We start from the raw sequence: 13,462 nt of genomic DNA, 5'->3' as shown, positions 1-13,462 counted from the left end.
ATATATATACATACCTATGGTATATAGTGCCTAAGGCATTTGACTGCTAACCAAAAGGCTGGTGGTTCAAATCCACCAGCCACTCCTCAGAAGGAAGGTTGGGCAATCTCCTTCCATACTGATACTGTCTCAGAAACCCAAGGAAGGGTCTCTATGAGTCAGGTCTGACTCGATGGCACATAACAACAACATACGTATATATATACATATATATATATACACATTCATACATATATATGTATGTATGTAAATATACTAGAGCAGAAAAGTAACAAAACTGATGTTGTTAACTTTGAATTTTGAACCCATACAGAATATGATAAAATCACAAGAGCATTTAGAAATTAAAGAAGCAGTTTTTCATTTTTTTTTTTTCTTTTTATGAATTAATCTTTTTTTTCTAGATTTAAGATAACTAAATCTAGATCAGGTTAATAAACCAAATGTGGACAAATTAAAATGATCTTAAATTTTAACTGAGAAACTATGAGATATTTTTTCTTAATGTTGAGTTTAAACCTTTTGTCTCTTTTCCAAATCACCTCACGTTAACCAAGTCAAATATCTCAATTATTTCTTCATTTTCACTGAAATCCAATGGCTCAAATCCCTATAGATAATTTTATCCTTTACCTTAACTCTAAACTTTCAAAAGTAATCCATTCTAGTTTAGTCATCTCTTGAAAGGGTGGCTCTGAACCAGGTCAGGCTGCTAAACCTACACAAGGCTTGGCTGAACCCTGACTACTGTGCTCTTGGAATCAGCAAGGGTATGAAGTTTAGAGGAGTGAGTAACTAGTTCCTAAGAAACAACAGAAAATAGCTCTCATTCCCATTTATCTCCTTACTGGACTCCTTGGGTGATGCAAACTGTTAAGTGTTCCAGTACTAGTCAAAAAGGTAGTGGTTCAAACCCACCCAGAGGTGTCTTGGAAGACAGTCTTGATGATCACTTCTGAAAGATCATGGGCTTGAGAACTCTATGGAGCTGTTCTACTCTGCACATGTGGGGTCACAATGGGTTAGAATTAACATGACAGCAACAAACAACAAAATTTAATCATTATCCCATCAAAACTGTTCAGTAAATCCATGCCATCCTAGACCCAAGCCAGATAGGCAAACACAGAAAATGAATGGGAAGTGAAAAAAAGCCTGTATCTATCATTTCATTCTTGACCACTTCAAAGTATAACAGAGCAGCTTTACATGTTTCTTCCTAGATTATGACTGAGGACACACAATCTCTCAAGGATATTACTTATCCAATAGTTGTGCACGTACATAAATCATGCATCTTTTTCAGCAAGACTGACATTAAATTCATTATATCTATCCCATCCCATGACTTAATTAATTACAACTAAAAGTCTTTAAATCACAGTAATATTAAAATAAGGAGAAAAAATATTGTCATGAATATGGCATTGTTTTTGCCTCCTGAGTCACAATCGGGAAAGCAAATGCAACATTTATTTCCAGATATTGTCAGAAAATATGACTTAATTGTCTGACATAAGACAGAGCAAGTATATGTCAAGAATAATGCCTGACAAAATGGAAGCACAACAATCCCCATCAAGTGCTCTGTCTCTCTCTTTCTGTCTCCCCTTCTCTCCCACCTGTCCCCACACATACAGCACGAACATCCTCTATCCCCATTCCTGCTTTACCTTCCTCCACAGCCTTTATTATCACCTAGGAGCTCTGGTAGCATAGTGGCTAAAGCACTTGACTACTAACCAGAAGGCTGGCGGTTCAAACCCACCAGCCACTCCTCAGAAGGAAGGTTGGGCAATCCTACTTCCGTAGTGATACTGCCTTGGAAACCCAAGGAGGGATATATATATATATGGCTAAGTGTGTGCACATCTTTGTGTGCATTTGTAAATACACATTTTAAGCTTTCTACTGTCTTTCTCACTCCTCCCACTGGACAATAAATTCTTTGAGAAAAAACACTTCCATCATTTTTGTACACTACTGTTCCAAGAAAAATTAGTTGACATTCAACCATTTTAGGAGGTAGCATATGATTAAAAAAAAAAAAGATGCTATTGTAGGAAGAATTCTAAGCAGCACAGAAGGCATTGGCGAAGAATACAGCTCCAGGAATTGATGGAATATCAAATGAGATGTTTCAACAAATGGATGCAATGATGAAAGCACTCACTCAATTATGCCAAGAAATTTGGAAGACAACTACCTGGCTAACAGACTAAAAGAGATCTATATTCACTCCCATTCCAAATAAGGGTGATCCAATGGAATGAGGAAATTATAGAACAACAGCATTAATATCACATGCAACTAATATTATGCTTAAGATAATTAAAGAAATGTTGAGGGAGTAAATTATCAGGGAAGTGCCAAAAATTCAAGCCAAATTTAGAAGAGGACATGAAATGAGCATTGTCATTTCATATGCATATTGGCTGACAGCAGAAAATAGCAGAATGATACTTACTTGTGTTAATTATTGACTGTGCAAAGGCATTCAATTATGTGGATCATAATAAATTACAGATAACATTGTGAAGACTGCAAATTCCAGAAGACTTAATTTTGTGCCTGAGGAACCTGTGCATAGACCAAGAGACAGTTGTTTGAACAGAAAAATGTTTAAAATCAGGAAAGATGTTTGTCAGAGTTGTATCCTTTCACCATAATTATTCAATCTGCATGGTGAGCAAATAATCTGAGAAGCTGGACTATATATAATATATATATATATATATATATATATATGTATAATAATAAGTTTGCAGCATCAGGACTGAAGTAAGACTCATTAACAATCTACAATATGCAGATGACACAACTTTGCTTCCTAAAAGTGAAGAGGACTGGAAGCACTTACTGGTAAAGATCAAACAGTGCAGCATATAGTATGGATTACATCTCATCATAAAGAAAACAAAAGTCCTCACAGATGAACCAAAAAGCAACATCTTGATAAAGGACTAAAAAAATTTAAGTTATTAAAGATTTCAGTTTACTCAAATCCACATCAATGCTCATGGAAGCAGCAGTCAGGAAATCAAGCAGTCAGGAAATCAAGCACCATATTGCACTGGGCAAATCTGCTGCAAGAGACCTCTTTAAAGTATTAAAGAGCAAAGATTTCACTTTGAGGACAAGGTGCCTGTGAACCAAGCCATGGTATTTTCAATCACATCATATGCATGTGAAAGCTGGACAATGAATAAGGAAGACTGTGTTAGACTGGGTTCTCTAGAGAAACAAAACCAGTAAAGCTTATATAGAGAGAGAAAGATTAATTTATCTTAGGAAAATGGCTCACACACTTATAGAAACTGGCAAGTCCAAAGTTCTTGGATCAAATGTCAAGCTGGAGGCTTTTCCTGACTCACGCAGCTACAGGGGCTGAGGAGTTCAAGGTTGGCAGGCAGTATATTGGCTGTTGACTCCAACAAATGACGAATCCACGATCTCCAGGCCGAATGGTGGATTGTTTGCTCATGGACAGTTGTAGGCAGAACAACTGAATCCTGATCCAGAGAAGAGTGTTTCCTTTCCCAGGATGTCCACAAATATACTGAAAGCAGGCCACACCCCTAGGGAAACTCCCTTTCAATGGATTGGCTGCTCCAAACATATACATCTGATCCCATCACTGGAACAACCCACATCACAACTGCTTAAACCACACAGAATTGTGGTCCAGCCACGTTGACACACAGTTCCAACTATCACAAAGACTAAAGAAGAATTAATGCTTTTGAATTATGGTGTTGGTGAAGAATACTGAATATATCATGTACTGCCAGAAGAACAAACAAATACATCTTGGAGGAAGGACATGCAGGATATTCCTTAGAAGTGAGAATGCTGAAATGTTGTCTCACATACTTTGGAAATGTTATCATGATGAACCAGTCCCTGGAGAAAGACATCAAGCTTGGTAAAGTAGAGAAGCCCAAAAGAAGAAGACCTTTGTCTTGGTTCTCTAATGCTGCTATAACAGAAATACCACAAGTGGATGGCTTTAACAAACAGGAATTTATTCTCTTAAAGTTTAGCAGGCTATAAATTCGAGTTCAAAGAGCCAGCTCTAGGTGCTAGGTTAAGGCAACTGGAGCTGGAGGCTTTTTCTGACTCAAGCAGCTGCTGACTGCTGAGGCTGACTAACCTAAGATTGATAGGCAATATGACAGACCACTGGTTCAAATCTAGAAACAATCCCAAGACTGGAACATAATACAGCAGGGTAAGACTTGGCCAAATGCAGGGTCCAGCTGTGTCAAGTGCTAGAGACCTTTCTTAAAGCTTCTACTTATACGCTCAAAGTAGGCCCCAAAGGCAATTACTATCTGCTCACACCAGATTTCACCACAGAGCTGATTACAATCTCATCATGGAGGAAAACTACATCCAAGCTGCTCAGTCACTCAAAACTATGGCCCAGCCAACTTGACAAACAACCCTCAAGAAAATGAACTGATATAGTTGTTGCAACAATAGGCCCAAGCATAGCAATGATTTTGAGGATGGTACAGGATTGGGCAGTTTCATTCTGTTGTACATCGAGTTTCTTTATGTCAGTACCAACTTCATGGTACCTAAAAACAACAACAATAACAACTGTAATCCAGCACCCAGAACATAATAGTCATTCCATAAATTTTTTTGCATGAATAAAATTATTTATGAGCTATATAACAAAACCTTTTTTTATATACAAATTATGATTTTCAAACATTGTTCCCCTACCATGGCTTCCAAATCAGAAATCCTAAATAATAATTTCTATTTAAAATTCACCTAATTTATCCTTTAAAAATATATGGAAGTATAGAATACATAATTCATATAATGTACAATTAATCTATAAATAAATATTTATATACCTAAAGGAATTGCCCTTGCTTATATTTTATGACATTCAGCAAAAAAGGAAATAATGAAATACAACTAGAGACAAAATCTGGAAGAAAAAACACTCTCCACATAAAATATTTCATGCTTGAAAAAAACATAATTACCAAATTTCATGCCTCCAGAATGAAAGTTTATTTTTTAAAGCAAACATAAAACACTAAGTTGCATCTGAAAAATTCTCTGCCAAGTGTCTGAACCTGTTTTTCCTTACATCTTCTCATCTCACTATTTGAGGAACCAAAGTAAGAATTTCTAAGAAATTAGATTATAGTTAATAATCAATACATCCTTGCCTCTCATCTGAATGCTTGCAATTTCTATAAATTAGATATTTACTACTAATTGTTGTCTGTTCAAGTTTTATATCAGTACTGCTTTCTTTTCTTTTTTTTTTTTAACTGTGGTAAATATATATGTAATACAACATTTGTCATTTCAATAATATTCACATATACAGTTTAGTGCCATTAATTACATCCATCATGTTGTTCAACCATCATGCTTATGCATTCCCAAATTCTTCCCTCACCCTTAACAGAAGCTCAGCATCCCCTAAGCAATGAGTCCTTATGTCCCCCTTCTCTCCAACAAATCTTCCTAGAAAATATCAGGAAATTAAAAAAAAAAAAAAATGACAGTATGCTATACGTTTCAAGTATATCAGAATTCAATCAATATATAGAGGAAGTATGGAAGAAATGTATATTTAGTTTAACTTTTATGTGCTTCATTTTCTGATGCAATTCTACTTAATGGAATGGGATCTTTGTATAGGCTTTCATTCTGAGAGTTTTATTAATCTGATTATGAGAATTCATAGGTAAGCCTGTAGACATACAAATATAAATATGAAGAAGAAATTAAGAGATAACCACTAAAAGTCCTGGACCAGATGGTTTCACTAGAGAATTCTATCAAACATTCAGAGAAGAGGTGACAACTATCCTACTCAAGCTGTTCCAGAACATAGAAATGGATGGCATACTCCCAAATTCATTCTTTGAAGAAAGCATAACCCTATTTCTAAAACCAGGCAAACACTTCAATAAAAAGGAAAACTGCAGACCAATATCCCTCATGGATTGTTGTTGTTGTTGCTATGTTCCATCGAGTTGGACCTGACTCATAGCTACCCCTCCTTGGGTTTCCCAGGCAGTATCACTAAGAAAGTAGACTGCCCCATCTTCCTTCTGAGGAGTGGCTGGTGGATTTGAACTACCAGACTTCTGGTTAGCAGTCAAGTGCCTTAGGCACTATGCTACCACAGCTCCCCTCCCTCATGAATATAGACACAAAAATCTTCAACAAAATCCTAGTCAATAGAATTCAACACTACATCAAAAAAAATAATAATACACCATGACCAAGTGGGACTCACACCAGGTATGCAAGGATGGTTCAACATTTAAAAAAAAAAAAAAAAAATCAACATAATCCACCTCATAAATAAAACAAAGGAAAATAACCAAATGATCACATCAATTGATGCTTAAAAGTCATTTGACAAAATCCAGCACCCATGACTAATAAAAGCTCACAACAAAATAGGAATAGAAGGAAATTCCTCAACATAGCAAAGGGCATATATGGAAAACCAAAAGCCAGCATTATTCTCAATGGAGAGACTCAAAGCACTCCCCTTGAAAAAGGGAACCACACAAGAATGCAGTCTATTACCACTTCTATTCAACACTGTATTGGAATTCCTGAAAAAAAAAAAAAAAACTCACTGCCATGGAGTCATATCCAACTCATAGCGATCCTTCCTTGGGTTTCTGAAGCAGTATCACTACGGAAGTAGATTGCCCAATCTTCCTTCCAAGGAGTGGCTGGTGGGTTTGAACTGCCAGCCTTTTGGTTAGCAGTCAAATGCCTTAAGCACTATGCCACCAGAGCTCCTTTGGAAGTCCTAGACAGGGCAATAAGAAAAAAAAGGGAAATAAAAGACATCCCAACTGGTAAGGAAGAAGGAAAATTATCCCTATTTGCAGATGGTATGATATTATATATAAAAAACCCAAGAGACTCAGCCATAAAACTACTGGAACTAATCGAAAGATTTAGCTTAGTGGCAGGATACAAGATGCACATACAAAAATGCATTGGATTCCTCTACATCAACAAAGGGATCTCTGAAAAGGAAAATAACACCATTTACAATAGCTACCAAAAAGATAAAATACTTAGGAATAAATCTTATCAGGGACACAAAAGACCTATACAAAGAGAACTACAAACATTATTACAAGTACTTGACAGCTAACCAGGAGGCTAGCGGTTCAAACCCACCAGCCACTCCTCGGAAGGAAGGTTGGGCAATCCTACTTCTGTAGTGATACTACCTCGGTAACCCAAGGAGGGGTCGCTGTGAGTTGGGGCCAACTCGACGGCAAATAACAACAACAACAAAATTTTATATGAAAAGGAAAGAGAGTTCAGAAAAGGAAAGCACTACTGAGGAAGAAAACCAAAATAGGCCTCACATTCCTCAACCTCAAAATCTACTATAAAACCACAGTAGTCAAAATACCCTGGTATTGATAATGATAATAGACACGGAGACCAGTGGAACTAAATTGAGAATTCAGAAATAGATCCATCTGCATATGGACAGCTGATCTGTGACAAAAGACCCATACCTATTCAATTGAGAAGAGATAGTCTCTTTAACAAATGGTGCTAGAAGAATTGTATATCCATTTTCAAAAAAATGAAATGAGATCTATACCTCACACCACACACAAAAACAAATTCAAGAGGATTCAGAGACCTAAATTCAAGACTCAAACCTATAATTTTCTTCAGAGACAAAACAAGGCCAAACACAGGGGACCTAATTTATGGCATAAATAGACAATCAAACATAACCCAAAATGCACAAACATCAAAACAAACCTAGATGATTGGGACCTTCTAAAAATTAAATTCTTATGTGCATCAAAAGGCTTCTCTGAAAGAATAAAAAGAAAATCCACAGATTGGGAAAAAAATATTTGCCAATGACTTATCTGACAAGGGACGTATCTCTAAAATTTATAGAAAAACTCAATACTTCAACATCAAAAAGATAAAACCATCGACTTCATAAATGGCCAAAGGACATCAACAGACACTTCACCAAAGAAGATATTCAGGCAGACAACAAACATGTGGAGAAATGCTCATGAACATTGGCTACTGTTGTTCACCATAGCAAAGTGTTGTGCTGTTAGGCATGGTCAAGTCAGCTCCGACTCATAGAGACCCTATGTACCCAGAATGAAACACTGCCTGATCCTGCGCCAGTCTCATAGTTCTTGCTATATCTGAGCCCATTGTTGCAGTCACTGTGCCAATCCATTGTGTTGAGGGCCTTCTTCATTTTTGTTGACCAAAGTAGGTGACATGAAGTCTGGCCATTCTCACTTCCAAGGAGAATTCCAGTGTATTTCTTCCAGGACGATTTGTTCATTCCTGGCAGTCCTTGGTATTTTCAGTATTCACCAACCTCACAATTCAAAAGCATCAACTCTTCTGTCTTCCTTATTAATTGTCCAGCTTTTACATGCATATGAGGCGATTGAAAACACAATGGCTTGGGTTAAGTGAACCTTAATCTTCAAAGTGATATCTTAACGCTTAACAAAGTGCTTCTTAACACTTTCTAGAAGTCTTTTGCAGCACTTTTGCTCAGTTCTACTTCCTTAGTGATACTGGCTGGGAAACCTAAGGAGGGGTCACTATGAGTCGGTCAGACTCAACAGCACATAACAACAACAACATAGGAGAGATACCACCTTGGAAACCTAAGCAGGGGTCAGTATGAGTCTGAATTGACTCAAGGGCAGTTACTTTGGTTTGGTTTGGTTATCGACGTCTGATTTCTTGACCATTGCTTCCATGGGTGTTGACTGTGGATCCAAGTAAAATGAAATTCCACACAACTTCTATCTTTTCTCCATTGATTGTGATGCTGCTTACTGGTCCAAAAAAAAAAAAAAACCTCACTGTCATTGAATCACTTCTGACTCACGGCGATCCCCATTGAGTTTCCAAGGCTGTAAATCTTTACAGAAGTAGGTTGCCTCATCTTTCTCCCACAGAGCTGCTGGTGGATTTGAACTGCCAATTTTCTGGTTAGCAGACAAATGTTTTAACCATACACCACCAGAGCTCTTTGCTTATTGGTCCAGTTGCAAGAATTTTTGTTTTCTCTATATTAAAGTGTAATCCTTATTGCAACTGTAATCTTTGATCTTCATCAGTATGTGCTTCAAGTCATCTTCACTTTCAGCAAGCAAAACTGTGTTATCTGCATATCGCAGGATGTAATGAGTCTTCCTCCAATCCTGATGCCATATTCTTCTTTATACAGTCCACCTTCTCAAGATTATTTCCAAAGCATACAAATTGAATAAGTATGGTGAAAGGATACAACTCTGAAGCACACTCTTCCTGATTTGAAACCACGCAATATCCCCTTGTTCTGTGTGCAGAGCCTCTTGGGTTACTCATGAACACAGTTAAGTGTTCTGGAATTTCCATTCTTTGCAATGTTATCTATAATTTGTTATCATCAACACAGTTTAATGCCTTTGCATTGACAGGAAAACACCTTTCCGGTATTCTTTGCTTTCAGCCAAGATCCATCTGACATCAGCAATGATACCTCTCATTCCACATTCTCTTCTGAATCTATCTTGAATTTCCGGAAGTTCCCTGTCAATATACTGCTTCAACTGTATTTGAAATATTTTCAGCAAAATTTTACTGCATGATGATATTAATGATACTGTTTGATAATTTCCTCATTCTGTTGCATCACCTTTCTTCAGAATGGGCACAAATATCAATCTCTTCAAGATGGTTGGTCACATAGCTATCTTCCAAATTTCTTGGCATAAACAAGTAAGTGCCTCCAATGCCACATCCATTTGTTGGAATATCTCAATGGGTATTCTGCCAATTCCTGAAGTCTTGTTTTTTGCCAATTCCTTCAGTGCACCTTGGACTTCTTCTGTCAATACCACTGATATTTTAACATATGTTACCTCCTGAAATAGTTGACCATTGACCTAATCTTTTTGGTACAGTCACTCTGTATATTCCTTCCATCTTCCCATCTTCCTTTTTTTTTTTTTTTCCTCAGTTTTATTGTGGTAAAAACATATACAACAAGACGTTTGCAAACATAAGAACTTCCTCATTTATAGGCCAGAGACATTGATGACATTTTTATTTTCCAAAATATTCCACCACTATTATCATAAACTCAATGCCCCACAAACAAAACCTGCCTCTTTACCCCCTCCCTCCTTCCCTGGTAACCACTAGTAATCATATATATGTGTGTGTGTATATATATATATATATATATATATACACACACACACATTGTGCCTCTCCCAATCTACCTAGGAATTTAGCCTACTCTCCCCTCCCATCCCTGGTAACCAACAAAGAAATTTTCTTTCTATGTATAAATTTTTCCTTGACTTTTTACAATACTGGATTGACAAAATGTTTGTCCCCTGTGATTGACTTATTTCACTCAGCATAAAGTCCTCCAAGTTCATCCACATTATGTGGTGTTTTTCAAATTCTACATTATTCTTTCTGGCTGCATAGTATTCCATTGTGAGTATGTAGCACAGTTTGTTTACCCATTCCTTGGTTGATGGACACTTAAGTTGTTTCCATCTCTTCGCTATTGTGAATAGTGCTGTGATGAACATGGGTGTGCATATATCTGTTCATATCCTGCCTCACACTTCTTTACAATATATAATGAGTAATGGAATTGCTAAATCAAATGGTATTTCTATTTCCAAATTTTTAAGGAATCACCAGACCGATTTCCACAGTGACTGAATCATCTTTCAGTCCATCCCACCAGCAGCGTATGAGAGTCCCGATCTCTCCACATCCTCACCAGCATTTGTTACTTTCTGTCTCATTGAATTTTGCTATTAATGCTAGGTTGAGATGGTATCTCGTTTTTTTTTTTTTTAATTGTGATTTGCGTGGAAGTTTCCATACAAGAGTTCACATACACTTTGTCACATGACATCTCTCATAGTTGTTTTGATTTCTATCTCTCTAATGACTAATGATCATAAACATTTCTTCATGTGTTTGTTGGCTGTCTGAATATCTTCTTTGGTGAAGTGTCTGTTCATATCTTCTGCCCATTATTTTATTGGATTGTTTGTCTTTTTGATGTTAAAGTGTTGGAGTTTTCTATAAATATTAGTAAGATAAGTCCTTTGTCCAATATGTCATTGCCAAATATTGTTTCCCCTTCTGTAGTGTCTCTTTTTACTCTTTTGGCAAAGTCTTTTGACACGTATAAGAATCTAATTTTTAGAAGGTCCCAATCCCCTAGTTCATCTTCTGCTGTTTATGCATCATGGGTTATGCTTGATAGTTTATTTAAGCCATAAATTAAAGCCCTTATTTTCTCTTTGATGAACTTTATAGTTTTAGAATTCATATTTAAGTCTTTGATCTATCTGGAATTTGTTTCTGTGTATGGTGTGAGGTATGGATCTTGTTTCATTTTTCCACAAATGGATAACCAATTTTGCCCTCATCATTCATGAAAGAAATTGTCTCTTCCCCGTTGAGTTGATTTTGGCCCTTTTGTCAAAGATCAGCTGACCATGGGTGGATGGATCGATTTTTCCATCCATCTTCTTTTGATGGTTACTGTATAATTCAATATTTTGCCCATAGAATTCTTCAATATTTTTTATTCAGTCATTTCAGTGTGAGAAATACTAAGTGTATTTTTCTCTTTTGGTTTTCTAACTCCAAGTCTTTGCACATTTCATTATACTACTTTATTTTGCCTTCTTGGGCTGCCCTTTGAAATCTTCTGTTCAGATCTTTTACTTTGTCATTTCTTCTTCTGACATTCATTTTGGTCTTTTCTTCCTTACCTGTCCTTTCAATGACCCTTTGATTTCTTCACGTGTAATGTTCTTGATGTCATTACACAACACATCTGATCTTTGGTCACTGGTGTTCATTGTGCTAAATCTATTCTTCACATGGTCTCTAAACACAGGTGGAATATTTAAAGATCTAAATAATGGTCACATTTTGGCTATTGTGGACTTGTTTAAATTTTTGTTAGCTTCAATTTGAACTTGCATATGAGCAATTGATGGTTTGTCCCACATTCAGCTCCTGGACTTGTTTTGACTTAACATACTGAGCTTCTCTATCACCTCTTTCCACAGATATAGTTGATGTGATTCCTGTATATTCCATCTGGTGAGGTCCATGTGTATAGCTGCTGTTTATGTTATTCAAAACAGGTATTTGCAATGAATAAGTCATTGGTCTTGCAAAATTCTATCATGCAATATCCAGCGTCATTTCTATCACCAAGGCCATACTTTTGCACTAGAGCCAGAAGAGAAGACCAAAGTCGATGACAGAAGAGACTCTGAACCTTGCCCTTGAGCGGAGAATAGCTAAAGCAAATGGAAGAAATGAAAAGGTGAAAGGGCTGAACAGAAGATTTCAAAGAGCAGCTCGAGTAGACAAAGCCAATTACTATAATGAAATGTGCAAAGACCTGGAGTCTGGAAACCAAAAGGGAAGAACACGCTCGGCATTTCTCAAACTGAAAGAACTGAAGAAAATATTGAAGCCTCGAGTTGCAATATTGAGACATTCTATGGGCAAAATATTGAATGATGCAGGAAACATCAAGAGAAGATGGCAAGAATACACAGAGTCACTGTACCAGAAAGAACTGATCAATCTTCATCCATTTCAGGAAGTGGCATATGATCTAGAACCAATAGTAATGAAGAAGAAGCCAAAGCTGCAATGAAAGAACTGGCGAAGAACAAGGCTCCGGGAATTGATGGCATACCGATTGAGATATTTCAACAAACAGATGCCCCATTGGAGGCACTCACTCAGTTATGCCAAGAGATTTGGAAGACAGCTACCTGGCCAACTGACTGGAAGAGATCCATATTAGTGCCCATTGCAAAGAAAGGTGATCCCACAGAATGTGGAAATTGTAGAACAATATCATTAATATCGCACACAAGTAAGATCTTACTGAAGATAACTCAGAAATGTTTGCAGCAGTATATTGACAAAGAACTTCCAGAGGTTCAAGCTGGATTCAGAAGAGGACGTGGAACAAGGGATATCATAGCTGTTGTCAGATGGATCTTGGCTCAAGGCAAAGAATACCAGAAAGAGGGAAGGGAGTGCATCAGGGTTGTATCCTTTCTCCACACTTATTCAATCTATATGCTGAGCAAATAATCTGAGAAGCTGGACTATATGAAGAAAAACGTGGTATCAGGATTGGAGGAAGAATCATTAACAACCTGAGGTATGCAGATGATACAACTTTGCTTGCTGAAAGTGAGGATGACTTAAGGCACCTACTGATGAAGGTTGAAGAATACAGTCTGCAGTATGGATTACGTGTCAATATAAAGAAAACAAAAATCCTAACAACTGGACCAATGAGCAGCATCACAATAAATGGAGAGAAGATTGAGGTTGTCAAAGAATTCGCGTTGCTTGGTTCTACAATTGATGCCAG

At 37.0% G+C, this 13,462-nt stretch overlaps 1 protein-coding gene across 1 annotated transcript in view; it reads right to left on the bottom strand.

Annotated features, from left to right (window-relative positions):
* The window catches only part of RYR2 (ryanodine receptor 2), a 1,099,979-nt gene that overhangs the window by 830,434 nt on the left and 256,083 nt on the right, over window positions 1-13,462 (bottom strand). The gene's annotated exons all lie outside the window — the stretch shown is intronic.

The sequence above is a fragment of the Orycteropus afer genome, unplaced genomic scaffold (genome assembly GCF_000298275.1).
Source record: "Orycteropus afer afer isolate SDZICR_OR568_19922 unplaced genomic scaffold, OryAfe1.0 scaffold00096, whole genome shotgun sequence".
Classification (NCBI taxonomy): Eukaryota; Metazoa; Chordata; class Mammalia; order Tubulidentata; family Orycteropodidae; genus Orycteropus; species Orycteropus afer.
Note: the sequence above shows the minus strand (reverse complement) of the source record. Positions and strands in the feature narration are given on the sequence as shown.